Here is a 27,511-nt window from a genome sequence, read left to right on the forward strand (position 1 = left end):
GTCATTTCCACCAATAGGACTGCAAACGGGACACCAAGCCTTCTACTTTAACCACAGGCGTACTGAGGGCCAATAAAAGGCACAGAAGCATTTCTTGATCCGGGGCTGAGAACTGCATGCACAGGGACCTCGTGGCGCAACGGTAGCGCGTCTGACTCCAGATCAGAAGGTTGCGTGTTCAAATCACGTCAGGGTCACTCTTTGACATTTTTTTCCCCACCAAGTCTATATCTCTGACTTCTAAAGCAAAGCCAAAAGAAGGGTGCTTTGCATTGGCCGGGAATCGAACCCGGGCCTCCCGCGTGGCAGGCGAGAATTCTACCACTGAACCACCAATGCTTCACTTACATAGGCTGAGCAGAGAGCCCTGCCGTAGACAGTAGTGATGAGGCCCATGCATTCGCATGGGACACCTATGAACAAAGTTTGCATGGCAAGCCTTGGACTGCCAAACGTTCACATGCTGATGGCAGGAATCAGATGCAGGAGACTGAAACTATGAATGTTTCTGCTTTTGCTAAGGACAGTGGTTTGGGGCCAGTGTTGTGCTTGACAGAGCACAACATCAGCCTGCTCTCTGGCTGCTCCCGGGAGAAGTGGCTGACAGAAAGCACCCTCCAGACCACCAGCAATCTTGTGTTTCACAACATGCCACTGTCACTGGAATTTCCTTCTGGGAAAGCCTAGTCACTGACCTGGCCAGATTCTCTGTCCTCCCCAAAATCCTGGGGAGAAACGGGCAGAGTTCTGCGCCCTGCGCCCTCTTTCGCGTCCCTAACGCGCTCCCAACGTGCCCTACAGCCCTGGTCGGGCTCATACCACTGGGGCCTCTGCCGAGGAAGAGCCCCGGAAGCCTAGGGCCAGGCCTATTGCACAGGCATCTTAGACCAGGCCATTCCGGGATTGCTGTGTTTCACGTCCTGCCCTTCAACACTCCTGGGAGGGCTTTCCCTGAGAACCCTCATGTCTCTGCCCTCCCAGGAGGCTGTGGTTCTATGCAAAATAGGGGGTGCACCACGGGCCGTCCCCTTTCCTCTCTCTCGCCAATATCTTTCACCAAAGCTGAGCCCTGCAGGTAAATGTATCTATCTGGCTGAGGGGCCAGGGAGGGCCTTTGCCTGCAGTCTTACAAGCCAGAGTGCAGAGAAGGCAGCAGCTCTGGGACCGGGACTCTGCTCAAAGACATATCTAACATGCCACAGTGGAGCTGAGATGGGCAAGACACGTGTCTCACAGGCAGGCAGCACAACAAGACAGTGGCAGGAAACTATGCTAACAAGGAAAGAGAAAAGTCACATGTCTCGTGGCCTTCCCACCATTAGACAGTAGTCTGCGCAAGAAAACATCCAACAGTGACAGGACAACCAAGCAAATGACAAACGCTGTGCTGAATAAAGTCATCTTACATGACATTTCGTACAAAGGCCCAGATCATGGGGATGATCGCGAAGAAGCAGCAAGTATCAGAGCCACCGAACCTGAGGTGAGTTACACGAGGAGAAAGGGCGACATGGGGACAGGGGCTAGGGGCTCAGGGAACAGCTACCACAATGCAACCTCGGGTGTGGGGATGCCACTCATTGCGGGTACTGCCCTGGGATTTCCTTTTAGAAAGAATCGCTGGTTAAAGTGTAGTGCACAAAAAACCCAACTCCTCGATTACACTATTAGATAACATCCTTTAACTGCCCCACCCACCCTGTGTGAGTCTCACCCACTTCCCGCCTGCTCCCTCTAGTCTGAGAGTTGTATCTCCACAAAAAACACACAGTGGGGCTCAATGAGCTGCTCATGTCTGACATGGACACCTAAGCAGTGCTGGATTCACAACCTGAAAGCCTGCAAAGGAAAGTGTGCCCGGCAGAAGATAAGCTGCCTGGCAACTCAGAACCTTCTTCTAAGAGAAGTAAGACATGTCACAATGGAGTCTAAGCCTACCTGTCTTATGCCAGGACCTTAGAGCTGCAGGCAGGAGCACAAAGGTAAAAACATATATTGAGTCCCAACACGCTCACTGAGGTGGTTGGTCTCTGTGGCGCAATCGGTTAGCGCGTTCGGCTGTTAACCGAAAGGTTGGTGGTTCAAGCCCACCCAGGGACGTATGCTTTTGCCTACATCAAGTCCTGAATTAAAACACAGCTGTCTGGCTTTGCTCTTAGAGCTCTCACTTTGCCTGCGTGACATGCTCTATCTCAACATTTCTATCTTCTCTCATCTCTTCACCTCTAGTCATTTCCACCAATAGGACTGGAAACGGGCCACCATGCCTTCTACTTTAACCACAGGCGTACTGAGGGCCAATAAAAGGCACAGAAGCATTTCTTGATCCGGGGCTGAGAACTGCATGCACAGGGACCTCGTGGCGCAACGGTAGCGCGTCTGACTCCAGATCAGAAGGTTGCGTGTTCAAATCACGTCGGTGTCACTCTTTGACATTTTTTTCCCATCCAAGTCTATATCTCTGACTTCTAAAGCAAAGCCAAAAGAAGGGCGCTTTGCATTGGCCGGGAATCGAACCCGGGCCTCCCGCGTGGCAGGCGAGAATTCTACCACTGAACCACCAATGCTTCACTTACATAAGCTGAGCAGAGAGCCCTGCCGTAGACAGTAGTGATGAGGCCCATGCATTCGCATGGGACACCTATGAACAAAGTTTGCATGGCAAGCCTTGGACTGCCAAACGTTCACATGCTGATGGCAGGAATCAGATGCAGGAGACTGAAACTATGAATGTTTCTGCTTTTGCTAAGGACAGTGGTTTGGGGCCAGTGTTGTGCTTGACAGAGCACAACATCAGCCTGTTCTCTGGCTGCTCCCGGGAGAAGTGGCTGACAGAAAGCACCCTCCAGACCACCAGCAATCTTGTGTTTCACAACATGCCACTGTCACTGGACTTTCCTTCTGGGAAAGCCTAGTCACTGACCTGGCCAGATTCCCTGTCCTCCCCAAAATCCTGGGGAGAAACGGGCAGAGTTCTGCGCCCTGCGCCCTCTTTCGCGTCCCTAACGCGCTCCCAACGCGCCCTACAGCCCTGGTTGGGGTCATACCACTGGGGCCTCTGCCGAGGAAGAGCCCCGGAAGCCTAGGGCCAGGCCTATTGCACAAGCATCTTAGACCAGGCCATTCCGGGATTGCTGTGTTTCACGTCCTGCCCTTCAACACTCCTGGGAGGGCTTTCCCTGAGAACCCTCATGTCTCTGCCCTCCCAGGAGGCTGTGGTTCTATGCAAAATAGGGGGTGCACCACGGGCCGTCCCCTTTCCTCTCTCTCGCCAATATCTTTCACCAAAGCTGAGCCCTGCAGGTAAATGTATCTATCTGGCTGAGGGGCCAGGGAGGGCCTTTGCCTGCAGTCTTACAAGCCAGAGTGCAGAGAAGGCAGCAGCTCTGGGACCGGGACTCTGCTCAAAGACATATCTAACATGCCACAGTGGAGCTGAGATGGGCAAGACACGTGTCTCACAGGCTGGCAGCACACCAAGACAGTGGCAGGAAACTATGCTAACAAGGAAAGAGAAAAGTCACGTGTCTCGTGGCCTTCCCACCATTAGACAGTAGTCTGCGCAAGAAAACATCCAACAGTGACAGGACAACCAAGCAAATGACAAACGCCGTGCTGAATAAAGTCATCTTACATGACATTTCGTACAAAGGCCCAGATCATGGGGATGATCGCGCAGCAGAAGCAGCAAGTATCAGAGCCACCGAACTTGGGGTGAGTTACACGAGGAGAAAGGGCGACATGGGGACAGGGGCTATGGGCTCAGGGAACAGCTACCACAATGCAACCTCGGGTGTGGGGATGCCACTCATTGCGGGTACTGCCCTGGGATTTCCTTTTAGAAAGAATCGCTGGTTAAAGTGTAGTGCACAAAAAACCCAACTCCTCGATTACACTATTAGATAACATCCTTTAACTGCCCCACCCACCCTGTGTGAGTCTCACCCACTTCCCGCCTGCTCCCTCTAGTCTGAGAGTTGTATCTCCACAAAAAACACACAGTGGGGCTCAATGAGCTGCTCATGTCTGACATGGACACCTAAGCAGTGCTGGATTCACAACCTGAAAGCCTGCAAAGGAAAGTGTGCCCGGCAGAAGATAAGCTGCCTGGCAACTCAGAACCTTCTTCTAAGAGAAGTAAGACATGTCACAATGGAGTCTAAGCCTACCTGTCTTATGCCAGGACCTTAGAGCTGCAGGCAGGAGCACAAAGGTAAAAACATATATTGAGTCCCAACACGCTCATAGCGGTGGTTGGTCTCTGTGGCGCAATCGGTTAGCGCGTTCGGCTGTTAACCGAAAGGTTGGTGGTTCAAGCCAACCAAGGGACGTATGCTTTTGCCTACATCAAGTCCTGAATTAAAACACAGCTGTCTGGCTTTGCTCTTAGAGCTCTCGCTTTGCCTGCGTGACATGCTCTATCTCAACATTTCTATCTTCTCTCATCTCTTCACCTCTAGTCATTTCCACCAATAGGACTGGAAACGGGCCACCATGCCTTCTACTTTAACCACAGGCGTACTGAGGGCCAATAAAAGGCACAGAAGCATTTCTTGATCCGGGGCTGAGAACTGCATGCACAGGGACCTCGTGGCGCAACGGTAGCGCGTCTGACTCTAGATCAGAAGGTTGCGTGTTCAAATCACGTCGGGGTCACTCTTTGACATTTTTTTCCCCATCAAGTATACATCTCTGACTTCTAAAGCAAAGCCAAAAGAAGGGCGCTTTGCATTGGCCGGGAATCGAACCCAGGCCTCCCGCGTGGCAGGCGAGAATTCTACCACTGAACCACCAATGCTTCACTTACATAGGCTGAGCAGAGAGCCCTGCCGTAGACAGCAGTGATGAGGCCCATGCATTCGCATGGGACACCTATGAACAAAGTTTGCATGGCAAGCCTTGGACTGCCAAACGTTCACATGCTGATGGCAGGAATCAGATGCAGGAGACTGAAACTATGAATGTTTCTGCTTTTGCTAAGGACAGTGGTTTGGGGCCAGTGTTGTGCTTGACAGAGCACGACATCAGCCTGCTCTCTGGCTGCTCCCGGGAGAAGTGGCTGACAGAAAGCACCCTCCAGACCACCAGCAATCTTGTGTTTCACAACATGCCACTGTCACTGGACTTTCCTTCTGGGAAAGCCTAGTCACTGACCTGGCCAGATTCCCTGTCCTCCCCAAAATCCTGGGGAGAAACGGGCAGAGTTCTGCGCCCTGCGCCCTCTTTCGCGTCCCTAACGCGCTCCCAACGCGCCCTACAGCCCTGGTCGGGCACAGCCCTGGTCGGGCTCATACCACTGGGGCCTCTGCAGAGGAAGAGCCCCGGAAGCCTAGGGCCAGGCCTATTGCACAGGCATCTTAGACCAGGCCATTCTGGGATTGCTGTGTTTCACGTCCTGCCCTTCAACACTCCTGGGAGTGCTTTCCCTGAGAACCCTCATGTCTCTGCCCTCCCAGGAGGCTGTGGTTCTATGCAAAATAGGGGGTGCACTACGGGCCGTCCCCTTTCCTCTCTCTCGCCAATATCTTTCACCAAAGCTGAGCCCTGCAGGTAAATGTATCTATCTGGCTGAGGGGCCAGGGAGGGCCTTTGCCTGCAGTCTTACAAGCCAGAGTGCAGAGAACGCAGCAGCTCTGGGACCGGGACTCTGCTCAAAGACATATCTAACATGCCACAGTGGAGCTGAGATGGGCAAGACACGTGTCTCACAGGCTGGCAGCACACCAAGACAGTGGCAGGAAACTATGCTAACAAGGAAAGAGAAAAGTCACGTGTCTCGTGGCCTTCCCACCATTAGACAGTAGTCTGCGCAAGAAAACATCCAACAGTGACAGGACAACCAAGCAAATGACAAACGCCGTGCTGAATAAAGTAATCTTACATGACATTTCGTACAAAGGCCCAGATCATGGGGATGATCGCGCAGCAGAAGCAGCAAGTATCAGAGCCACCGAACCTGGGGTGAGTTACACAAGGAGAAAGGGCGACATGGGGACAGGGGCTAGGGGCTCAGGGAACAGCTACCACAATGCAACCTCGGGTGTGGGGATGCCACTCATTGCGGGTACTGCCCTGGGATTTCCTTTTAGAAAGAATCGCTGGTTAAAGTGTAGTGCACAAAAAACCCAACTCCTCGATTACACTATTAGATAACATCCTTTAACTGCCCCACCCACCCTGTGTGAGTCTCACCCACTTCCCGCCTGCTCCCTCTAGTCTGAGAGTTGTATCTCCACAAAAAACACACAGTGGGGCTCAATGAGCTGCTCATGTCTGACATGGACACCTAAGCAGTGCTGGATTCACAACCTGAAAGCCTGCAAAGGAAAGTGTGCCCGGCAGAAGATAAGCTGCCTGGCAACTCAGAACCTTCTTCTAAGAGAAGTAAGACATGTCACAATGGAGTCTAAGCCTACCTGTCTTATGCCAGGACCTTAGAGCTGCAGGCAGGAGCACAAAGGTAAAAACATATATTGAGTCCCAACACGCTCACTGCGGTGGTTGGTCTCTGTGGCGCAATCGGTTAGCGCGTTTGGCTGTTAACCGAAAGGTTGGTGGTTCAAGCCCACCCTGGGACGTATGCTTTTGCCTACATCAAGTCCTGAATTAAAACACAGCTGTCTGGCTTTGCTCTTAGAGCTCTCGCTTTGCCTGCGTGACATGCTCTATCTCAACATTTCTATCTTCTCTCATCTCTTCACCTCTAGTCATTTCCACCAATAGGACTGCAAACGGGACACCAAGCCTTCTACTTTAACCACAGGCGTACTGAGGGCCAATAAAAGGCACAGAAGCATTTCTTGATCCGGGGCTGAGAACTGCATGCACAGGGACCTCGTGGCGCAACGGTAGCGCGTCTGACTCCAGATCAGAAGGTTGCATGTTCAAATCACGTCGGGGGTCACTCTTTGACATTTTTTTCCCCACCAACTCTATATCTCTGACTTCTAAAGCAAAGCCAAAAGAAGGGCGCTTTGCATTGGCCGGGAATCGAACCCGGGCCTCCCGCGTGGCAGGCAAGAATTCTACCACTGAACCACCAATGCTTCACTTACATAGACTGAGCAGAGAGCCCTGCCGTAGACAGTAGTGATGAGGCCCATGCATTCGCATGGGACACCTATGAACAAAGTTTGCATGGCAAGCCTTGGACTGCCAAACGTTCACATGCTGATGGCAGGAATCAGATGCAGGAGACTGAAACTATGAATGTTTCTGCTTTTGCTAAGGACAGTGGTTTGGGGCCAGTGTTGTGCTTGACAGAGCACAACATCAGCCTGCTCTCTGGCTGCTCCCGGGAGAAGTGGCTGACAGAAAGCACCCTCCAGACCACCAGCAATCTTGTGTTTCACAACATGCCACTGTCACTGGACTTTCCTTCTGGGAAAGCCTAGTCACTGACCTGGCCAGATTCCCTGTCCTCCCCAAAATCCTGGGGAGAAACGGGCAGAGTTCTGCGCCCTGCGCCCTCTTTCGCGTCCCTAACGCGCTCCCAACGCGCCCTACAGCCCTGGTCGGGCTCATACCACTGGGGCCTCTGCCGAGGAAGAGCCCCGGAAGCCTAGGGCCAGGCCTATTGCACAGGCATCTTAGACCAGGCCATTCCGGGATTGCTGTGTTTCACGTCCTGCCCTTCAACACTCCTGGGAGGGCTTTCCCTGAGAACCCTCATGTCTCTGCCCTCCCAGGAGGCTATGGTTCTATGCAAAATAGGGGGTGCACCACGGGCCGTCCCCTTTCCTCTCTCTCGCCAATATCTTTCACCAAAGCTGAGCCCTGCAGGTAAATGTATCTATCTGGCTGAGGGGCCAGGGAGGGCCTTTGCCTGCAGTCTTACAAGCCAGAGTGCAGAGAAGGCAGCAGCTCTGGGACCGGGACTCTGCTCAAAGACATATCTAACATGCCACAGTGTAGCTGAGATGGGCAAGACACGTGTCTCACAGGCTGGCAGCACACCAAGACAGTGGCAGGAAACTATGCTAACAAGGAAAGAGAAAAGTCACGTGTCTCGTGGCCTTCCCACCATTAGACAGTAGTCTGCGCAAGAAAACATCCAACAGTGACAGGACAACCAAGCAAATGACAAACGCCGTGCTGAATAAAGTCATCTTACATGACATTTCGTACAAAGGCCCAGATCATGGGGATGATCGCGCAGCAGAAGCAGCAAGTATCAGAGCCACCGAACCTGGGGTGAGTTACACGAGGAGAAAGGGCGACATGGGGACAGGGGCTATGGGCTCAGGGAACAGCTACCACAATGCAACCTCGGGTGTGGGGATGCCACTCATTGCGGGTACTGCCCTGGGATTTCCTTTTAGAAAGAATCGCTGGTTAAAGTGTAGTGCACAAAAAACCCAACTCCTCGATTACACTATTAGATAACATCCTTTAACTGCCCCACCCACCCTGTGTGAGTCTCACCCACTTCCCGCCTGCTCCCTCTAGTCTGAGAGTTGTATCTCCACAAAAAACACACAGTGGGGCTCAATGAGCTGCTCATGTCTGACATGGACACCTAAGCAGTGCTGGATTCACAACCTGAAAGCCTGCAAAGGAAAGTGTGCCCGGCAGAAGATAAGCTGCCTGGCAACTCAGAACCTTCTTCTAAGAGAAGTAAGACATGTCACAATGGAGTCTAAGCCTACCTGTCTTATGCCAGGACCTTAGAGCTGCAGGCAGGAGCACAAAGGTAAAAACATATATTGAGTCCCAACACGCTCACTGCGTTGGTTGGTCTCTGTGGCGCAATCGGTTAGTGCGTTCGGCTGTTAACCGAAAGGTTGGTGTTTCAAGCCCACCCAGGGACGTATGCTTTTGCCTACATCAAGTCCTGAATTAAAACACAGCTGTCTGGCTTTGCTCTTAGAGCTCTCACTTTGCCTGCGTGACATGCTCTATCTCAACATTTCTATCTTCTCTCATCTCTTCACCTCTAGTCATTTCCACGAATAGGACTGGAAACGGGCCACCATGCCTTCTACTTTAACCACAGGCGTACTGAGGGCCAATAAAAGGCACAGAAGCATTTCTTGATCCGGGGCTGAGAACTGCATGCACAGGGACCTCGTGGCGCAACGGTAGCGCGTCTGACTCCAGATCAGAAGGTTGCGTGTTCAAATCACGTCGGGGTCACTCTTTGACATTTTTTTCCCCACCAACTCTATATCTCTGACTTCTAAAGCAAAGCCAAAAGAAGGGCGCTTTGCATTGGCCGGGAATCGAACCCGGGCCTCCCGCGTAGCAGGCGAGAATTCTACCACTGAACCACCAATGCTTCACTTACATAGGCTGAGCAGAGAGCCCTGCCGTAGACAGTAGTGATGAGGCCCATGCATTCGCATGGGACACCTATGAACAAAGTTTGCATGGCAAGCCTTGGACTGCCAAACGTTCACATGCTGATGGCAGGAATCAGATGCAGGAGACTGAAACTATGAATGTTTCTGCTTTTGCTAAGGACAGTGGTTTGGGGCCAGTGTTGTGCTTGACAGAGCACAACATCAGCCTGCTCTCTGGCTGCTCCCGGGAGAAGTGGCTGACAGAAAGCACCCTCCAGACCACCAGCAATCTTGTGTTTCACAACATGCCACTGTCACTGGACTTTCCTTCTGGGAAAGCCTAGTCACTGACCTGGCCAGATTCCCTGTCCTCCCCAAAATCCTGGGGAGAAACGGGCAGAGTTCTGCGCCCTGCGCCCTCTTTCGCGTCCCTAACGCGCTCCCAACGCGCCGTACAGCCCTGGTCGGGCTCATACCACTGGGGCCTCTGCCGAGGAAGAGCCCCGGAAGCCTAGGGCCAGGCCTATTGCACAGGCATCTTAGACCAGGCCATTCCGGGATTGCTGTGTTTCACGTCCTGCCCTTCAACACTCCTGGGAGGGCTTTCCCTGAGAACCCTCATGTCTCTGCCCTCCCAGGAGGCTGTGGTTCTATGCAAAATAGGGGGTGCACCACGGGCCGTCCCCTTTCCTCTCTCTCGCCAATATCTTTCACCAAAGCTGAGCCCTGCAGGTAAATGTATCTATCTGGCTGAGGGGCCAGGGAGGGCCTTTGCCTGCAGTCTTACAAGCCAGAGTGCAGAGAAGGCAGCAGCTCTGGGACCGGGACTCTGCTCAAAGACATATCTAACATGCCACAGTGGAGCTGAGATGGGCAAGACACGTGTCTCACAGGCTGGCAGCACACCAAGACAGTGGCAGGAAACTATGCTAACAAGGAAAGAGAAAAGTCACGTGTCTCGTGGCCTTCCCACCATTAGACAGTAGTCTGCGCAAGAAAACATCCAACAGTGACAGGACAACCAAGCAAATGACAAACGCCGTGCTGAATAAAGTCATCTTACATGACATTTCGTACAAAGGCCCAGATCATGGGGATGATCGCGCAGCAGAAGCAGCAAGTATCAGAGCCACCGAACGTGGGGTGAGTTACACGAGGAGAAAGGGCGACATGGGGACAGGGGCTATGGGCTCAGGGAACAGCTACCACAATTCAACCTCGGGTGTGGGGATGCCACTCATTGCGGGTACTGCCCTGGGATTTCCTTTTAGAAAGAATCGCTGGTTAAAGTGTAGTGCACAAAAAACCCAACTCCTCGATTACACTATTAGATAACATCCTTTAACTGCCCCACCCACCCTGTGTGAGTCTCACCCACTTCCCGCCTGCTCCCTCTAGTCTGAGAGTTGTATCTCCACAAAAAACACACAGTGGGGCTCAATGAGCTGCTCATGTCTGACATGGACACCTAAGCAGTGCTGGATTCACAACCTGAAAGCCTGCAAAGGAAAGTGTGCCCGGCAGAAGATAAGCTGCCTGGCAACTCAGAACCTTCTTCTAAGAGAAGTAAGACATGTCACAATGGAGTCTAAGCCTACCTGTCTTATGCCAGGACCTTAGAGCTGCAGGCAGGAGCACAAAGGTAAAAACATATATTGAGTCCCAACACGCTCACTGCGGTGGTTGGTGTCTGTGGCGCAATCGGTTAGTGCGTTCGGCTGTTAACCGAAAGGTTGGTGGTTCAAGCCCACCCAGGGACGTATGCTTTTGCCTACATCAAGTCCTGAATTAAAACACAGCTGTCTGGCTTTGCTCTTAGAGCTCTCGCTTTGCCTGCGTGACATGCTCTATCTCAACATTTCTATCTTCTCTCATCTCTTCACCTCTAGTCATTTCCACCAATAGGACTGCAAACGGGACACCAAGCCTTCTACTTTAACCACAGGCGTACTGAGGGCCAATAAAAGCACAGAAGCATTTCTTGATCCGGGGCTGAGAACTGCATGCACAGGGACCTCGTGGCGCAACGGTAGCGCGTCTGACTCCAGATCAGAAGGTTACGTGTTCAAATCACGTCGGGGTCACTCTTTGACATTTTTTTCCCCACCAAGTCAATATCTCTGACTTCTAAAGCAAAGCCAAAAGAAGGGCGCTTTGCATTGTCCAGGAATCGAACCCAGGCCTCCCGCGTGGCAGGTGAGAATTCTACCACTGAACCACCAATGCTTCACTTACATAGGCTGAGCAGAGAGCCCTGCCGTAGACAGTAGTGATGAGGCCCATGCATTCGCATGGGACACCTATGAACAAAGTTTGCATGGCAAGCCTTGGACTGCCAAACGTTCACATGCTGATGGCAGGAATCAGATGCAGGAGACTGAAACTATGAATGTTTCTGCTTTTGCTAAGGACAGTGGTTTGGGGCCAGTGTTGTGCTTGACAGAGCACAACATCAGCCTGCTCTCTGGCTGCTCCCGGGAGAAGTGACTGACAGAAAGCACCCTCCAGACCACCAGCAATCTTGTGTTTCACAACATGCCACTGTCACTGGACTTTCCTTCTGGGAAAGCCTAGTCACTGACCTGGCCAGATTCCCTGTCCTCCCCAAAATCCTGGGGAGAAACGGGCAGAGTTCTGCGCCCTGCGCCCTCTTTCGCGTCCCTAACGCGCTCCCAACGCGCCCTGCAGCCCTGGTCGGGCTCATACCACTGGGGCCTCTGCCGAGGAAGAGCCCCGGAAGCCTAGGGCCAGGCCTATTGCACAGGCATCTTAGACCAGGCCATTCCGGGATTGCTGTGTTTCACGTCCTGCCCTTCAACACTCCTGGGAGGGCTTTCCCTGAGAACCCTCATGTCTCTGCCCTCCCAGGAGGCTGTGGTTCTATGCAAAATAGGGGGTGCACCACGGGCCGTCCCCTTTCCTCCCTCTCGCCAATATCTTTCACCAAAGCTGAGCCCTGCAGGTAAATGTATCTATCTGGCTGAGGGGCTAGGGAGGGCCTTTGCCTGCAGTCTTACAAGCCAGAGTGCAGAGAAGGCAGCAGCTCTGGGACCGGGACTCTGCTCAAAGACATATCTAACATGCCACAGTGGAGCTGAGATGGGCAAGACACGTGTCTCACAGGCTGGCAGCACACCAAGACAGTGGCAGGAAACTATGCTAACAAGGAAAGAGAAAAGTCACGTGTCTCGTGGCCTTCCCACCATTAGACAGTAGTCTGCGCAAGAAAACATCCAACAGTGACAGGACAACCAAGCAAATGACAAACGCCGTGCTGAATAAAGTCATCTTACATGACATTTCGTACAAAGGCCCAGATCATGGGGATGATCGCGCAGCAGAAGCAGCAAGTATCAGAGCCACCGAACCTGGGGTGAGTTACACGAGGAGAAAGGGCGACATGGGGACAGGGGCTATGGGCTCAGGGAACAGCTACCACAATGCAACCTCGGGTGTGGGGATGCCACTCATTGCGGGTACTGCCCTGGGATTTCCTTTTAGAAAGAATCGCTGGTTAAAGTGTAGTGCACAAAAAACCCAACTCCTCGATTACACTATTAGATAACATCCTTTAACTGCCCCACCCACCCTGTGTGAGTCTCACCCACTTCCCGCCTGCTCCCTCTAGTCTGAGAGTTGTATCTCCACAAAAAACACACAGTGGGGCTCAATGAGCTGCTCATGTCTGACATGGACACCTAAGCAGTGCTGGATTCACAACCTGAAAGCCTGCAAAGGGAAGTGTGCCCGGCAGAAGATAAGCTGCCTGGCAACTCAGAACCTTCTTCTAAGAGAAGTAAGACATGTCACAATGGAGTCTAAGCCTACCTGTCTTATGCCAGGACCTTAGAGCTGCAGGCAGGAGCACAAAGGTAAAAACATATATTGAGTCCCAACACGCTCACTGCGGTGGTTGGTCTCTGTGGCGCAATTGGTTAGCGTGTTCGGCTGTTAACCGAAAGGTTGGTGGTTCAAGCCCACCCAGGGACGTATGCTTTTGCCTACATCAAGTCCTGAATTAAAACACAGCTGTCTGGCTTTGCTCTTAGAGCTCTCGCTTTGCCTGCGTGACATGCTCTATCTCAACATTTCTATCTTCTCTCATCTCTTCACCTCTAGTCATTTCCACCAATAGGACTGGAAACGGGCCACCATGCCTTCTACTTTAACCACAGGCTTACTGAGGGCCAATAAAAGGCAGAGAAGCATTTCTTGATCAGGGGCTGAGAACTGCATGCACAGGGACCTCGTGGCGCAACGGTAGCGCGTCTGACTCCAGATCAGAAGGTTGCGTGTTCAAATCACGTCGGGGTCACTCTTTGACATTTTTTTTCCCCACCAAGTCTACATCTCTGACTTCTAAAGCAAAGCCAAAAGAAGGGCGCTTTGCATTGGCCGGGAATCGAACCCGGGCCTCCCGCGTGGCAGGCGAGAATTCTACCACTGAACCACCAATGCTTCACTTGCATAGGCTGAGCAGAGAGCCCTGCCGTAGACAGTAGTGATGAGGCCCATGCATTCGCATGGGACACCTATGAACAAAGTTTGCATGGCAAGCCTTGGACTGCCAAACGTTCACATGCTGATGGCAGGAATCAGATGCAGGAGACTGAAACTATGAATGTTTCTGCTTTTGCTAAGGACAGTGGTTTGGGGCCAGTGTTGTGCTTGACAGAGCACGACATCAGCCTGCTCTCTGGCTGCTCCCGGGAGAAGTGGCTGACAGAAAGCACCCTCCAGACCACCAGCAATCTTGTGTTTCACAACATGCCACTGTCACTGGACTTTCCTTCTGGGAAAGCCTAGTCACTGACCTGGCCAGATTCCCTGTCCTCCCCAAAATCCTGGGGAGAAACGGGCAGAGTTCTGCGCCCTGCGCCCTCTTTCGCGTCCCTAACGCGCTCCCAACGCGCCCTACAGCCCTGGTCGGGCACAGCCCTGGTCGGGCTCATACCACTGGGGCCTCTGCAGAGGAAGAGCCCCGGAAGCCTAGGGCCAGGCCTATTGCACAGGCATCTTAGACCAGGCCATTCTGGGATTGCTGTGTTTCACGTCCTGCCCTTCAACACTCCTGGGAGGGCTTTCCCTGAGAACCCTCATGTCTCTGCCCTCCCAGGAGGCTGTGGTTCTATGCAAAATAGGGGGTGCACCACGGGCCGTCCCCTTTCCTCTCTCTCGCCAATATCTTTCACCAAAGCTGAGCCCTGCAGGTAAATGTATCTATCTGGCTGAGGGGCCAGGGAGGGCCTTTGCCTGCAGTCTTACAAGCCAGAGTGCAGAGAAGGCAGCAGCTCCGGGACCGGGACTCTGCTCAAAGACATATCTAACATGCCACAGTGGAGCTGAGATGGGCAAGACACGTGTCTCACAGGCTGGCAGCACACCAAGACAGTGGCAGGAAACTATGCTAACAAGGAAAGAGAAAAGTCACGTGTCTCGTGGCCTTCCCACCATTAGACAGTAGTCTGCGCAAGAAAACATCCAACAGTGACAGGACAACCAAGCAAATGACAAACGCCGTGCTGAATAAAGTCATCTTACATGACATTTCGTACAAAGGCCCAGATCATGGGGATGATCGCGCAGCAGAATCAGCAAGTATCAGAGCCACCGAACCTGGGGTGAGTTACACGAGGAGAAAGGGCGACATGGGATCAGGGGCTAGGGGCTCAGGGAACAGCTACCACAATGCAACCTCGGGTGTGGGGATGCCACTCATTGCGGGTACTGCCCTGGGATTTCCTTTTAGAAAGAATCGCTGGTTAAAGTGTAGTGCACAAAAAACCCAACTCCTCGATTACACTATTAGATAACATCCTTTAACTGCCCCACCCACCCTGTGTGAGTCTCACCCACTTCCCGCCTGCTCCCTCTAGTCTGAGAGTTGTATCTCCACAAAAAACACACACTGGGGCTCAATGAGCTGCTCATGTCTGACATGGACACCTAAGCAGTGCTGGATTCACAACCTGAAAGCCTGCAAAGGAAAGTGTGCCCGGCAGAAGATAAGCTGCCTGGCAACTCAGAACCTTCTTCTAAGAGAAGTAAGACATGTCACAATGGAGTCTAAGCCTACCTGTCTTATGCCAGGACCTTAGAGCTGCAGGCAGGAGCACAAAGGTAAAAACATATATTGAGTCCCAACACGCTCACTGCGGTGGTTGGTCTCTGTGGCGCAATCGGATAGCGCGTTCGGCTGTTAACCAAAAGGTTGGTGGTTCAAGCCCACCTAGGGACGTATGCTTTTGCCTACATCAAGTCCTGAATTAAAACACAGCTGTCTGGCTTTGCTCTTAGAGCTCTCGCTTTGCCTGCGTGACATGCTCTATCTCAACATTTCTATCTTCTCTCATCTCTTCACCTCTAGTCATTTCCACCAATAGGACTGCAAACGGGACACCAAGCCTTCTACTTTAACCACAGGCGTACTGAGGGCCAATAAAAGGCACAGAAGCATTTCTTGATCCGGGGCTGAGAACTGCATGCACAGGGACCTCGTGGTGCAACGGTAGCGCGTCTGACTCCAGATCAGAAGGTTGCGTGTTCAAATCACGTCGGGGTCACTCTTTGACATTTTTTTCCCCACCAAGTCTATATCTCTGACTTCTAAAGCAAAGCCAAAAGAAGGGCGCTTTGCATTGGCCGGGAATCGAACCCGGGCCTCCCGCGTGGCAGGCGAGAATTCTACTACTGAACCACCAATGCTTCACTTACATAGGCTGAGCAGAGAGCCCTGCCGTAGACAGTAGTGATGAGGCCCATGCATTCGCATGGGACACCTATGAACAAAGTTTGCATGGCAAGCCTTGGACTGCCAAACGTTCACATGCTGATGGCAGGAATCAGATGCAGGAGACTGAAACTATGAATGTTTCTGCTTTTGCTAAGGACAGTGGTTTGGGGCCAGTGTTGTGCTTGACAGAGCACAACATCAGCCTGCTCTCTGGCTGCTCCCGGGAGAAGTGGCTGACAGAAAGCACCCTCCAGACCACCAGCAATCTTGTGTTTCACAACATGCCACTGTCACTGGACTTTCCATCTGGGAAAGCCTAGTCACTGACCTGGCCAGATTCTCTGTCCTCCGCAAAATCCTGGGGAGAAACGGGCAGAGTTCTGCGCCCTGCGCCCTCTTTTGCGTCCCTAACGCGCTCCCGACATGCCCTACAGCCCTGGTCGGGCTCATACCACTGGGGCCTCTGCCGAGGAAGAGCCCCGGAAGCCTAGGGCCAGGCCTATTGCACAGGCATCTTAGACCAGGCCATTCCGGGATTGCTGTGTTTCACGTCCTGCCCTTCAACACTCCTGGGAGGGCTTTCCCTGAGAACCCTCATGTCTCTGCCCTCCCAGGAGGCTGTGGTTCTATGCAAAATAGGGGGTGCACCACCGGCCGTCCCCTTTCCTCTCTCTCGCCAATATCTTTCACCAAAGCTGAGCCCTGCAGGTAAATGTATCTATCTGGCTGAGGGGCCAGGGAGGGCCTTTGCCTGCAGTCTTACAAGCCAGAGTGCAGAGAAGGCAGCAGCTCTGGGACCGGGACTCTGCTCAAAGACATATCTAACATGCCACAGTGGAGCTGAGATGGGCAAGACACGTGTCTCACAGGCAGGCAGCACAACAAGACAGTGGCAGGAAACTATGCTAACAAGGAAAGAGAAAAGTCACGTGTCTCGTGGCCTTCCCACCATTAGACAGTAGTCTGCGCAAGAAAACATCCAACAGTGACAGGACAACCAAGCAAATGACAAACGCTGTGCTGAATAAAGTCATCTTACATGACATTTCGTACAAAGGCCCAGATCATGGGGATGATCGCGCAGAAGCAGCAAGTATCAGAGCCACCGAACCTGAGGTGAGTTACATGAGGAGAAAGGGCGACATGGGGACAGGGGCTAGGGGCTCAGGGAACAGCTACCACAATGCAACCTCGGGTGTGGGGATGCCACTCATTGCGGGTACTGCCCTGGGATTTCCTTTTAGAAAGTATCGTTGGTTAAAGTGTAGTGCACAAAAAACCCAACTCCTCGATTACACTATTAGATAACATCCTTTAACTGCCCCACCCACCCTGTGTGAGTCTCACCCACTTCCCGCCTGCTCCCTCTAGTCTGAGAGTTGTATCTCCACAAAAAACACACAGTGGGGCTCAATGAGCTGCTCATGTCTGACATGGACACCTAAGCAGTGCTGGATTCACAACCTGAAAGCCTGCAAAGGAAAGTGTGCCCGGCAGAAGATAAGCTGCCTGGCAACTCAGAACCTTCTTCTAAGAGAAGTAAGGCATGTCACAATGGAGTCTAAGCCTACCTGTCTTATGCCAGGACCTTAGAGTTGCAGGCAGGAGCACAAAGGTAAAAACATATATTGAGTCCCAACACGCTCACTGCGGTGGTTGGTCTCTGTGGCGCAATCGGTTAGCGCGTTCGGCTGTTAACCGAAAGGTTGGTGGTTCAAGCCCACCCAGGGACGTATGCTTTTGCCTACATCAAGTCCTGAATTAAAACACAGCTGTCTGGCTTTGCTCTTAGAGCTCTCGCTTTGCCTGCGTGACATGCTCTATCTCAACATTTCTATCTTCTCTCATCTCTTCACCTCTAGTCATTTCCACCAATAGGACTGCAAACGGGACACCAAGCCTTCTACTTTAACCACAGGCGTACTGAGGGCCAATAAAAGGCACAGAAGCATTTCTTGATCCGGGGCTGAGAACTGCACGCACAGGGACCTCGTGGCGCAACGGTAGCGCGTCTGACTCCAGATCAGAAGGTTGCGTGTTCAAATCACGTCGGGGTCACTCTTTGACATTTTTTTCCCCACCAAGTCTATATCTCTGACTTCTAAAGCAAAGCCAAAAGAAGGGCGCTTTGCATTGGCCGGGAATCCGGGCCTCCCGCGTGGCAGGCGAGAATTCTACCACTGAACCACCAATGCTTCACTTACGTAGGTTGAGCAGAGAGCCCTGCCGTAGACAGTAGTGATGAGGCCCATGCATTCGCATGGGACACCTATGAACAAGGTTTGCATGGCAAGCCTTGGACTGCCAAACGTTCACATGCTGATGGCAGGAATCAGATGCAGGAGACTGAAACTATGAATGTTTCTGCTTTTGCTAAGGACAGTGGTTTGGGGCCAGTGTTGTGCTTGACAGAGCACGACATCAGCCTGCTCTCTGGCTGCTCCCGGGAGAAGTGGCTGACAGAATGCACCCTCCAGACCACCAGCAATCTTGTGTTTCACAACATGCCACTGTCACTGGACTTTCCTTCTGGGAAAGCCTAGTCACTGACCTGGCCAGATTCCCTGTCCTCCCCAAAATCCTGGGGAGAAACGGGCAGAGTTCTGCGCCCTGCGCCCTCTTTCGCGTCCCTAACGCGCTCCCAACGCGCTCTACAGCCCTGGTCGGGCTCATACCACTGGGGCCTCTGCCGAGGAAGAGCCCCGGAAGCCTAGGGAACAGCCTATTGCACAGGCATCTTAGACCAGGCCATTCCGGGATTGCTGTGTTTCACGTCCTGCCCTTCAACACTCCTGGGAGGGCTTTCCCTGAGAACCCTCATGTCTCTGCCCTCCCAGGAGGCTGTGGTTCTATGCAAAATAGGGGGTGCACCACGGGCCGTCCCCTTTCCTCTCTCTCGCCAATATCTTTCACCAAAGCTGAGCCCTGCAGGTAAATGTATCTATCTGGCTGAGGGGCCAGGGAGGGCCTTTGCCTGCAGTCTTACAAGCCAGAGTGCAGAGAAGGCAGCAGCTCTGGGACCGGGACTCTGCTCAAAGACATATCTAACATGCCACAGTGGAGCTGAGATGGGCAAGACACGTGTCTCACAGGCTGGCAGCACACCAAGACAGTGGCAGGAAACTATGCTAACAAGGAAAGAGAAAAGTCACGTGTCTCGTGGCCTTCCCACCATTAGACAGTAGTCTGCGCAAGAAAACATCCAACAGTGACAGGACAACCAAGCAAATGACAAACGCTGTGCTGAATAAAGTCATCTTACATGACATTTCGTACAAAGGCCCAGATCATGGGGATGATCGCGCAGAAGCAGCAAGTATCAGAGCCACCGAACCTGAGGTGAGTTACACGAGGAGAAAGGGCGACATGGGGACAGGGGCTAGGGGCTCAGGGAACAGCTACCACAATGCAACCTCGGGTGTGGGGATGCCACTCATTGCGGGTACTGCCCTGGGATTTCCTTTTAGAAAGAATCGCTGGTTAAAGTGTAGTGCACAAAAAACCCAACTCCTCGATTACACTATTAGATAACATCCTTTAACTGCCCCACCCACCCTGTGTGAGTCTCACCCACTTCCCGCCTGCTCCCTCTAGTCTGAGAGTTGTATCTCCACAAAAAACACACAGTGGGGCTCAATGAGCTGCTCATGTCTGACATGGACACCTAAGCAGTGCTGGATTCACAACCTGAAAGCCTGCAAAGGAAAGTGTGCCCGGCAGAAGATAAGCTGCCTGGCAACTCAGAACCTTCTTCTAAGAGAAGTAAGACATGTCACAATGGAGTCTAAGCCTACCTGTCTTATGCCAGGACCTTAGAGCTGCAGGCAGGAGCACAAAGGTAAAAACATATATTGAGTCCCAACACGGTCACTGCGGCGGTTGGTCTCTGTGGCGCAATCGGTTAGCGCGTTCGGCTGTTAACCGAAAGGTTGGTGGTTCAAGCCCACCCAGGGACGTATGCTTTTGCCTACATCAAGTCCTGAATTAAAACACAGCTGTCTGGCTTTGCTCTTAGAGCTCTCGCTTTGCCTGCGTGACATGCTCTATCTCAACATTTCTATCTTCTCTCATCTCTTCACCTCTAGTCATTTCCACCAATAGGACTGGAAACGGGCCACCAAGCCTTCTACTTTAACCACAGGCGTACTGAGGGCCAATAAAAGGCACAGAAGCATTTCTTGATCCGGGGCTGAGAACTGCATGCACAGGGACCTCGTGGCGCAACGGTAGCGTGTCTGACTCCAGATCAGAAGGTTGCGTGTTCAAATCACGTCGGGGTCACTCTTTGACATTTTTTTTCCCCACCAAGTCTATATCTCTGACTTCTAAAGCAAAGCCAAAAGAAGGGCGCTTTGCATTGGCCAGGAATTGAACCCGGGCCTCCCGCGTGGCAGGCGAGAATTCTACCACTGAACCACCAATGCTTCACTTACATACGCTGAGCAGAGAGCCCTGCCGTAGACAGTAGTGATGAGGCCCATGCATTCGCATGGGACACCTATGAACAAAGTTTGCATGGCAAGCCTTGGACTGCCAAACGTTCACATGCTGATGGCAGGAATCAGATGCAGGAGACTGAAACTATGAATGTTTCTGCTTTTGCTAAGGACAGTGGTTTGGGGCCAGTGTTGTGCTTGACAGAGCACGACATCAGCCTGCTCTCTGGCTGCTCCCGGGAGAAGTGGCTGACAGAAAGCACCCTCCAGACCACCAGCAATCTTGTGTTTCACAACATGCCACTGTCACTGGACTTTCCTTCTGGGAAAGCCTAGTCACTGACCTGGCCAGATTCCCTGTCCTCCCCAAAATCCTGGGGAGAAACGGGCAGAGTTCTGCGCCCTGCGCCCTCTTTCACGTCCCTAACGTGCTCCCAACGCGCCCTACAGCCCTGGTCGGGCACAGCCCTGGTCGGGCTCATACCACTGGGGCCTCTGCCGAGGAAGAGCCCCGGAAGCCTAGGGCCAGGCCTATTGCACAGGCATCTTAGACCAGGCCATTCCGGGATTGCTGTGTTTCACGTCCTGCCCTTCAACACTCCTGGGAGGGCTTTCCCTGAGAACCCTCATGTCTCTGCCCTCCCAGGAGGCTGTGGTTCTATGCAAAATAGGGGGTGCACCACGGGCCGTCCCCTTTCCTCTCTCTCGCCAATATCTTTCACCAAAGCTGAGCCCTGCAGGTAAATGTATCTATCTGGCTGAGGGGCCAGGGAGGGCCTTTGCCTGCAGTCTTACAAGCCAGAGTGCAGAGAAGGCAGCAGCTCTGGGACCGGGACTCTGCTCAAAGACATATCTAACATGCCACAGTGGAGCTGAGATGGGCAAGACACGTGTCTCACAGGCTGGCAGCACACCAAGACAGTGGCAGGAAACTATGCTAACAAGGAAAGAGAAAAGTCACGTGTCTCGTGGCCTTCCCACCATTAGACAGTAGTCTGCGCAAGAAAACATCCAACAGTGACAGGACAACCAAGCAAATGACAAACGCTGTGCTGAATAAAGTCATCTTACATGACATTTCGTACAAAGGCCCAGATCATGGGGATGATCGCGCAGAAGCAGCAAGTATCAGAGCCACCGAACCTGAGGTGAGTTACACGAGGAGAAAGGGCGACATGGGGACAGGGGCTAGGGTCTCAGGGAACAGCTACCACAATGCAACCTTGGGTGTGGGGATGCCACTCATTGCGGGTACTGCCCTGGGATTTCCTTTTAGAAAGAATCGCTGGTTAAAGTGTAGTGCACAAAAAACCCAACTCCTCGATTACACTATTAGATAACATCCTTTAACTGCCCCACCCACCCTGTGTGAGTCTCACCCACTTCCCGCCTGCTCCCTCTAGTCTGAGAGTTGTATCTCCACAAAAAACACACAGTGGGGCTCAATGAGCTGCTCATGTCTGACATGGACACCTAAGCAGTGCTGGATTCACAACCTGAAAGCCTGCAAAGGAAAGTGTGCCCGGCAGAAGATAAGCTGCCTGGCAACTCAGAACCTTCTTCTAAGAGAAGTAAGACATGTCACAATGGAGTCTAAGCCTACCTGTCTTATGCCAGGACCTTAGAGCTGCAGGCAGGAGCACAAAGGTAAAAACATATATTGAGTCCCAACACGCTCACTGCGGTGGTTGGTCTCTGTGGCGCAATCGGTTAGCGCGTTCGGCTGTTAACCGAAAGGTTGGTGGTTCAAGCCCACCCAGGGACGTATGCTTTTGCCTACATCAAGTCCTGAATTAAAACACAGCTGTCTGGCTTTGCTCTTAGAGCTCTCGCTTTGCCTGCGTGACATGCTCTATCTCAACATTTCTATCTTCTCTCATCTCTTCACCTCTAGTCATTTCCACCAATAGGACTGCAAACGGGACACCAAGCCTTCTACTTTAACCACAGGCGTACTGAGGGCCAATAAAAGGCACAGAAGCATTTCTTGATCCGGGGCTGAGAACTGCATGCACAGGGACCTCGTGGCGCAACGGTAGCGCGTCTGACTCCAGATCAGAAGGTTGCGTGTTCAAATCACGTCGGGGTCACTCTTTGACATTTTTTTCCCCACCAAGTCTATATCTCTGACTTCTAAAGCAAAGCCAAAAGAAGGGCGCTTTGCATTGGCCGGGAATCGAACCCGGGCCTCCCGCGTGGCAGGAGAGAATTCTACTACTGAACCACCAATGCTTCACTTACATAGGCTGAGCAGAGAGCCCTGCCGTAGACAGTAGTGATGAGGGCCATGCATTCGCATGGGACACCTATGAACAAAGTTTGCATGGCAAGCCTTGGACTGCCAAACGTTCACATGCTGATGGCAGGAATCAGATGCAGGAGACTGAAACTATGAATGTTTCTGCTTTTGCTAAGGACAGTGGTTTGGGGCCAGTGTTGTGCTTGACAGAGCACAACATCAGCCTGCTCTCTGGCTGCTCCCGGGAGAAGTGGCTGACAGAAAGCACCCTCCAGACCACCAGCAATCTTGTGTTTCACAACATGCCACTGTCACTGGACTTTCCATCTGGGAAAGCCTAGTCACTGACCTGGCCAGATTCTCTGTCCTCCGCAAAATCCTGGGGAGAAACGGGCAGAGTTCTGCGCCCTGCGCCCTCTTTTGCGTCCCTAACGCGCTCCCGACATGCCCTACAGCCCTGGTCGGGCTCATACCACTGGGGCCTCTGCCGAGGAAGAGCCCCGGAAGCCTAGGGCCAGGCCTATTGCACAGGCATCTTAGACCAGGCCATTCCGGGATTGCTGTGTTTCACGTCCTGCCCTTCAACACTCCTGGGAGGGCTTTCCCTGAGAACCCTCATGTCTCTGCCCTCCCAGGAGGCTGTGGTTCTATGCAAAATAGGGGGTGCACCACCGGCCGTCCCCTTTCCTCTCTCTCGCCAATATCTTTCACCAAAGCTGAGCCCTGCAGGTAAATGTATCTATCTGGCTGAGGGGCCAGGGAGGGCCTTTGCCTGCAGTCTTACAAGCCAGAGTGCAGAGAAGGCAGCAGCTCTGGGACCGGGACTCTGCTCAAAGACATATCTAACATGCCACAGTGGAGCTGAGATGGGCAAGACACGTGTCTCACAGGCAGGCAGCACAACAAGACAGTGGCAGGAAACTATGCTAACAAGGAAAGAGAAAAGTCACGTGTCTCGTGGCCTTCCCACCATTAGACAGTAGTCTGCGCAAGAAAACATCCAACAGTGACAGGACAACCAAGCAAATGACAAACGCTGTGCTGAATAAAGTCATCTTACATGACATTTCGTACAAAGGCCCAGATCATGGGGATGATCGCGCAGAAGCAGCAAGTATCAGAGCCACCGAACCTGAGGTGAGTTACATGAGGAGAAAGGGCGACATGGGGACAGGGGCTAGGGGCTCAGGGAACAGCTACCACAATGCAACCTCGGGTGTGGGGATGCCACTCATTGCGGGTACTGCCCTGGGATTTCCTTTTAGAAAGAATCGCTGGTTAAAGTGTAGTGCACAAAAAACCCAACTCCTCGATTACACTATTAGATAACATCCTTTAACTGCCCCACCCACCCTGTGTGAGTCTCACCCACTTCCCGCCTGCTCCCTCTAGTCTGAGAGTTGTATCTCCACAAAAAACACACAGTGGGGCTCAATGAGCTGCTCATGTCTGACATGGACACCTAAGCAGTGCTGGATTCACAACCTGAAAGCCTGCAAAGGAAAGTGTGCCCGGCAGAAGATAAGCTGCCTGGCAACTCAGAACCTTCTTCTAAGAGAAGTAAGGCATGTCACAATGGAGTCTAAGCCTACCTGTCTTATGCCAGGACCTTAGAGTTGCAGGCAGGAGCACAAAGGTAAAAACATATATTGAGTCCCAACACGCTCACTGCGGTGGTTGGTCTCTGTGGCGCAATCGGTTAGCGCGTTCGGCTGTTAACCGAAAGGTTGGTTGTTCAAGCCCACCCAGGGACGTATGCTTTTGCCTACATCAAGTCCTGAATTAAAACACAGCTGTCTGGCTTTGCTCTTAGAGCTCTCGCTTTGCCTGCGTGACATGCTATATCTCAACATTTCTATCTTCTCTCATCTCTTCACCTCTAGTCATTTCCACCAATAGGACTGCAAACGGGACACCAAGCCTTCTACTTTAACCACAGGCGTACTGAGGGCCAATAAAAGGCACAGAAGCATTTCTTGATCCGGGGCTGAGAACTGCATGCCCAGGGACCTCGTGGCGCAACGGTAGCGCGTCTGACTCCAGATCAGAAGGTTGCGTGTTCAAATCACGTTGGTGTCACTCTTTGACATTTTTTTCCCAACCAAGTCTATATCTCTGACTTCTAAAGCAAAGCCAAAAGAAGGACGCTTTGCATTGGCCGGGAATCGAACCCAGGCCTCCCGCGTGGCAGGCAAGAATTCTACCACTGAACCACCAATGCTTCACTTACATAACCTGAGCAGAGAGCCCTGCCGTAGACAGTAGTGATGAGGCCCATGCATTCGCATGGGACACCTATGAACAAAGTTTGCATGGCAAGCCTTGGACTGCCAAACGTTCACATGCTGATGGCAGGAATCAGATGCAGGAGACTGAAACTATGAATGTTTCTGCTTTTGCTAAGGACAGTGGTTTGGGGCCAGTGTTGTGCTTGACAGAGCACAACATCAGCCTGCTCTCTGGCTGCTCCCGGGAGAAGTGGCTGACAGAAAGCACCCTCCAGACCACCAGCAATCTTGTGTTTCACAACATGCCACTGTCACTGGACTTTCCTTCTGGGAAAGCCTAGTCACTGACCTGGCCAGATTCCCTGTCCTCCCCAAAATCCTGGGGAGAAACGGGCAGAGTTCTGCGCCCTGCGCCCTCTTTCGCGTCCCTAACGCGCTCCCAACGCGCCCTACAGCCCTGGTTGGGCTCATACCACTGGGGCCTCTGCCGAGGAAGAGCCCCGGAAGCCTAGGGCCAGGCCTATTGCACAGGCATCTTAGACCAGGCCATTCCGGGATTGCTGTGTTTCACGTCCTGCCCTTCAACACTCCTGGGAGGGCTTTCCCTGAGAACCCTCATGTCTCTGCCCTCCCAGGAGGCTGTGGTTCTATGCAAAATAGGGGGTGCACCACGGGCCGTCCCCTTTCCTCTCTCTCGCCAATATCTTTCACCAAAGCTGAGCCCTGCAGGTAAATGTATCTATCTGGCTGAGGGGCCAGGGAGGGCCTTTGCCTGCAGTCTTACAAGCCAGAGTGCAGAGAAGGCAGCAGCTCTGGGACCGGGACTCTGCTCAAAGACATATCTAACATGCCACAGTGGAGCTGAGATGGGCAAGACACGTGTCTCACAGGCTGGCAGCACACCAAGACAGTGGCAGGAAACTATGCTAACAAGGAAAGAGAAAAGTCACGTGTCTCGTGGCCTTCCCACCATTAGACAGTAGTCTGCGCAAGAAAACATCCAACAGTGACAGGACAACCAAGCAAATGACAAACGCCGTGCTGAATAAAGTCATCTTACATGACATTTCGTACAAAGGCCCAGATCATGGGGATGATCGCGCAGCAGAAGCAGCAAGTATCAAAGCCACCGAACTTGGGGTGAGTTACACGAGGAGAAAGGGCGACATGGGGACAGGGGCTATGGGCTCAGGGAACAGCTACCACAATGCAACCTCGGGTGTGGGGATGCCACTCATTGCGGGTACTGCCCTGGGATTTCCTTTTAGAAAGAATCGCTGGTTAAAGTGTAGTGCACAAAAAACCCAACTCCTCGATTACACTATTAGATAACATCCTTTAACTGCCCCACCCACCCTGTGTGAGTCTCACCCACTTCCCGCCTGCTCCCTCTAGTCTGAGAGTTGTATCTCCACAAAAAACACACAGTGGGGCTCAATGAGCTGCTCATGTCTGACATGGACACCTAAGCAGTGCTGGATTCACAACCTGAAAGCCTGCAAAGGAAAGTGTGCCCGGCAGAAGATAAGCTGCCTGGCAACTCAGAACCTTCTTCTAAGAGAAGTAAGACATGTCACAATGGAGTCTAAGCCTACCTGTCTTATGCCAGGACCTTAGAGCTGCAGGCAGGAGCACAAAGGTAAAAACATATATTGAGTCCCAACACGCTCACTGCGGTGGTTGGTCTCTGTGGCGCAATTGGTTAGCGCGTTCGGCTGTTAACCGAAAGGTTGGTGGTTCAAGCCCACCCAGGGACGTATGCTTTTGCCTACATCAAGTCCTGAATTAAAACACAGCTGTCTGGCTTTGCTCTTAGAGCTCTCGCTTTGCCTGCGTGACATGCTCTATCTCAACATTTCTATCTTCTCTCATCTCTTCACCTCTAGTCATTTCCACCAATAGGACTGGAAACGGGCCACCATGCCTTCTACTTTAACCACAGGCTTACTGAGGGCCAATAAAAGGCACAGAAGCATTTCTTGATCAGGGGCTGAGAACTGCATGCACAGGGACCTCGTGGCGCAACGGTAGCGCGTCTGACTCCAGATCAGAAGGTTGCGTGTTCAAATCACGTCGGGGTCACTCTTTGACATTTTTTTTCCCCACCAAGTCTACATCTCTGACTTCTAAAGCAAAGCCAAAAGAAGGACGCTTTGCATTGGCCGGGAATCGAACCCGGGCCTCCCGCGTGGCAGGCGAGAATTCTACCACTGAACCACCAATGCTTCACTTACATAGGCTGAGCAGAGAGCCCTGCCGTAGACAGTAGTGATGAGGCCCATGCATTCGCATGGGACACCTATGAACAAAGTTTGCATGGCAAGCCTTGGACTGCCAAACGTTCACATGCTGATGGCAGGAATCAGATGCAGGAGACTGAAACTATGAATGTTTCTGCTTTTGCTAAGGACAGTGGTTTGGGGCCAGTGTTGTGCTTGACAGAGCACGACATCAGCCTGCTCTCTGGCTGCTCCTGGGAGAAGTGGCTGACAGAAAGCACCCTCCAGACCACCAGCAATCTTGTGTTTCACAACATGCCACTGTCACTGGACTTTCCTTCTGGGAAAGCCTAGTCACTGACCTGGCCAGATTCC

General features: G+C 52.4%; 12 non-coding genes across 12 annotated transcripts; 7 read left to right on the forward strand and 5 right to left on the reverse strand.

The window, feature by feature from the left end:
* Nucleotides 1–268: 268 nt before the first annotated feature.
* TRNAG-GCC (transfer RNA glycine (anticodon GCC)) lies at nucleotides 269–339 on the reverse strand. Its single transcript has one exon. It is a non-coding gene; the product is annotated as a tRNA-Gly (tRNA).
* A 1,687-nt stretch (nucleotides 340–2,026) lies between these two features.
* On the forward strand, nucleotides 2,027–2,100 carry TRNAN-GUU (transfer RNA asparagine (anticodon GUU)). The gene has a single exon. It is a non-coding gene; the product is annotated as a tRNA-Asn (tRNA).
* Nucleotides 2,101–2,496: 396 nt separating this feature from the next.
* Nucleotides 2,497–2,567, reverse strand: TRNAG-GCC (transfer RNA glycine (anticodon GCC)). Its single transcript has one exon. It is a non-coding gene; the product is annotated as a tRNA-Gly (tRNA).
* Nucleotides 2,568–9,206: 6,639 nt separating this feature from the next.
* Nucleotides 9,207–9,277, reverse strand: TRNAS-GCU (transfer RNA serine (anticodon GCU)). The gene has a single exon. It is a non-coding gene; the product is annotated as a tRNA-Ser (tRNA).
* A 2,016-nt stretch (nucleotides 9,278–11,293) lies between these two features.
* On the forward strand, nucleotides 11,294–11,365 carry TRNAW-CCA (transfer RNA tryptophan (anticodon CCA)). The gene has a single exon. It is a non-coding gene; the product is annotated as a tRNA-Trp (tRNA).
* A 1,832-nt stretch (nucleotides 11,366–13,197) lies between these two features.
* On the forward strand, nucleotides 13,198–13,271 carry TRNAN-GUU (transfer RNA asparagine (anticodon GUU)). Its single transcript has one exon. It is a non-coding gene; the product is annotated as a tRNA-Asn (tRNA).
* A 397-nt stretch (nucleotides 13,272–13,668) lies between these two features.
* Nucleotides 13,669–13,739, reverse strand: TRNAG-GCC (transfer RNA glycine (anticodon GCC)). The gene has a single exon. It is a non-coding gene; the product is annotated as a tRNA-Gly (tRNA).
* A 3,934-nt stretch (nucleotides 13,740–17,673) lies between these two features.
* Nucleotides 17,674–17,747, forward strand: TRNAN-GUU (transfer RNA asparagine (anticodon GUU)). Its single transcript has one exon. It is a non-coding gene; the product is annotated as a tRNA-Asn (tRNA).
* A 2,149-nt stretch (nucleotides 17,748–19,896) lies between these two features.
* TRNAN-GUU (transfer RNA asparagine (anticodon GUU)) lies at nucleotides 19,897–19,970 on the forward strand. Its single transcript has one exon. It is a non-coding gene; the product is annotated as a tRNA-Asn (tRNA).
* A 2,171-nt stretch (nucleotides 19,971–22,141) lies between these two features.
* Nucleotides 22,142–22,215, forward strand: TRNAN-GUU (transfer RNA asparagine (anticodon GUU)). Its single transcript has one exon. It is a non-coding gene; the product is annotated as a tRNA-Asn (tRNA).
* Nucleotides 22,216–26,600: 4,385 nt separating this feature from the next.
* Nucleotides 26,601–26,674, forward strand: TRNAN-GUU (transfer RNA asparagine (anticodon GUU)). Its single transcript has one exon. It is a non-coding gene; the product is annotated as a tRNA-Asn (tRNA).
* Nucleotides 26,675–27,071: 397 nt separating this feature from the next.
* Nucleotides 27,072–27,142, reverse strand: TRNAG-GCC (transfer RNA glycine (anticodon GCC)). The gene has a single exon. It is a non-coding gene; the product is annotated as a tRNA-Gly (tRNA).
* Between the last annotated feature and the right edge of the window lie 369 nt (nucleotides 27,143–27,511).

Source organism: Pleurodeles waltl, chromosome 4_1 (assembly GCF_031143425.1).
Source record: "Pleurodeles waltl isolate 20211129_DDA chromosome 4_1, aPleWal1.hap1.20221129, whole genome shotgun sequence".
Taxonomy (NCBI): Eukaryota; Metazoa; Chordata; class Amphibia; order Caudata; family Salamandridae; genus Pleurodeles; species Pleurodeles waltl.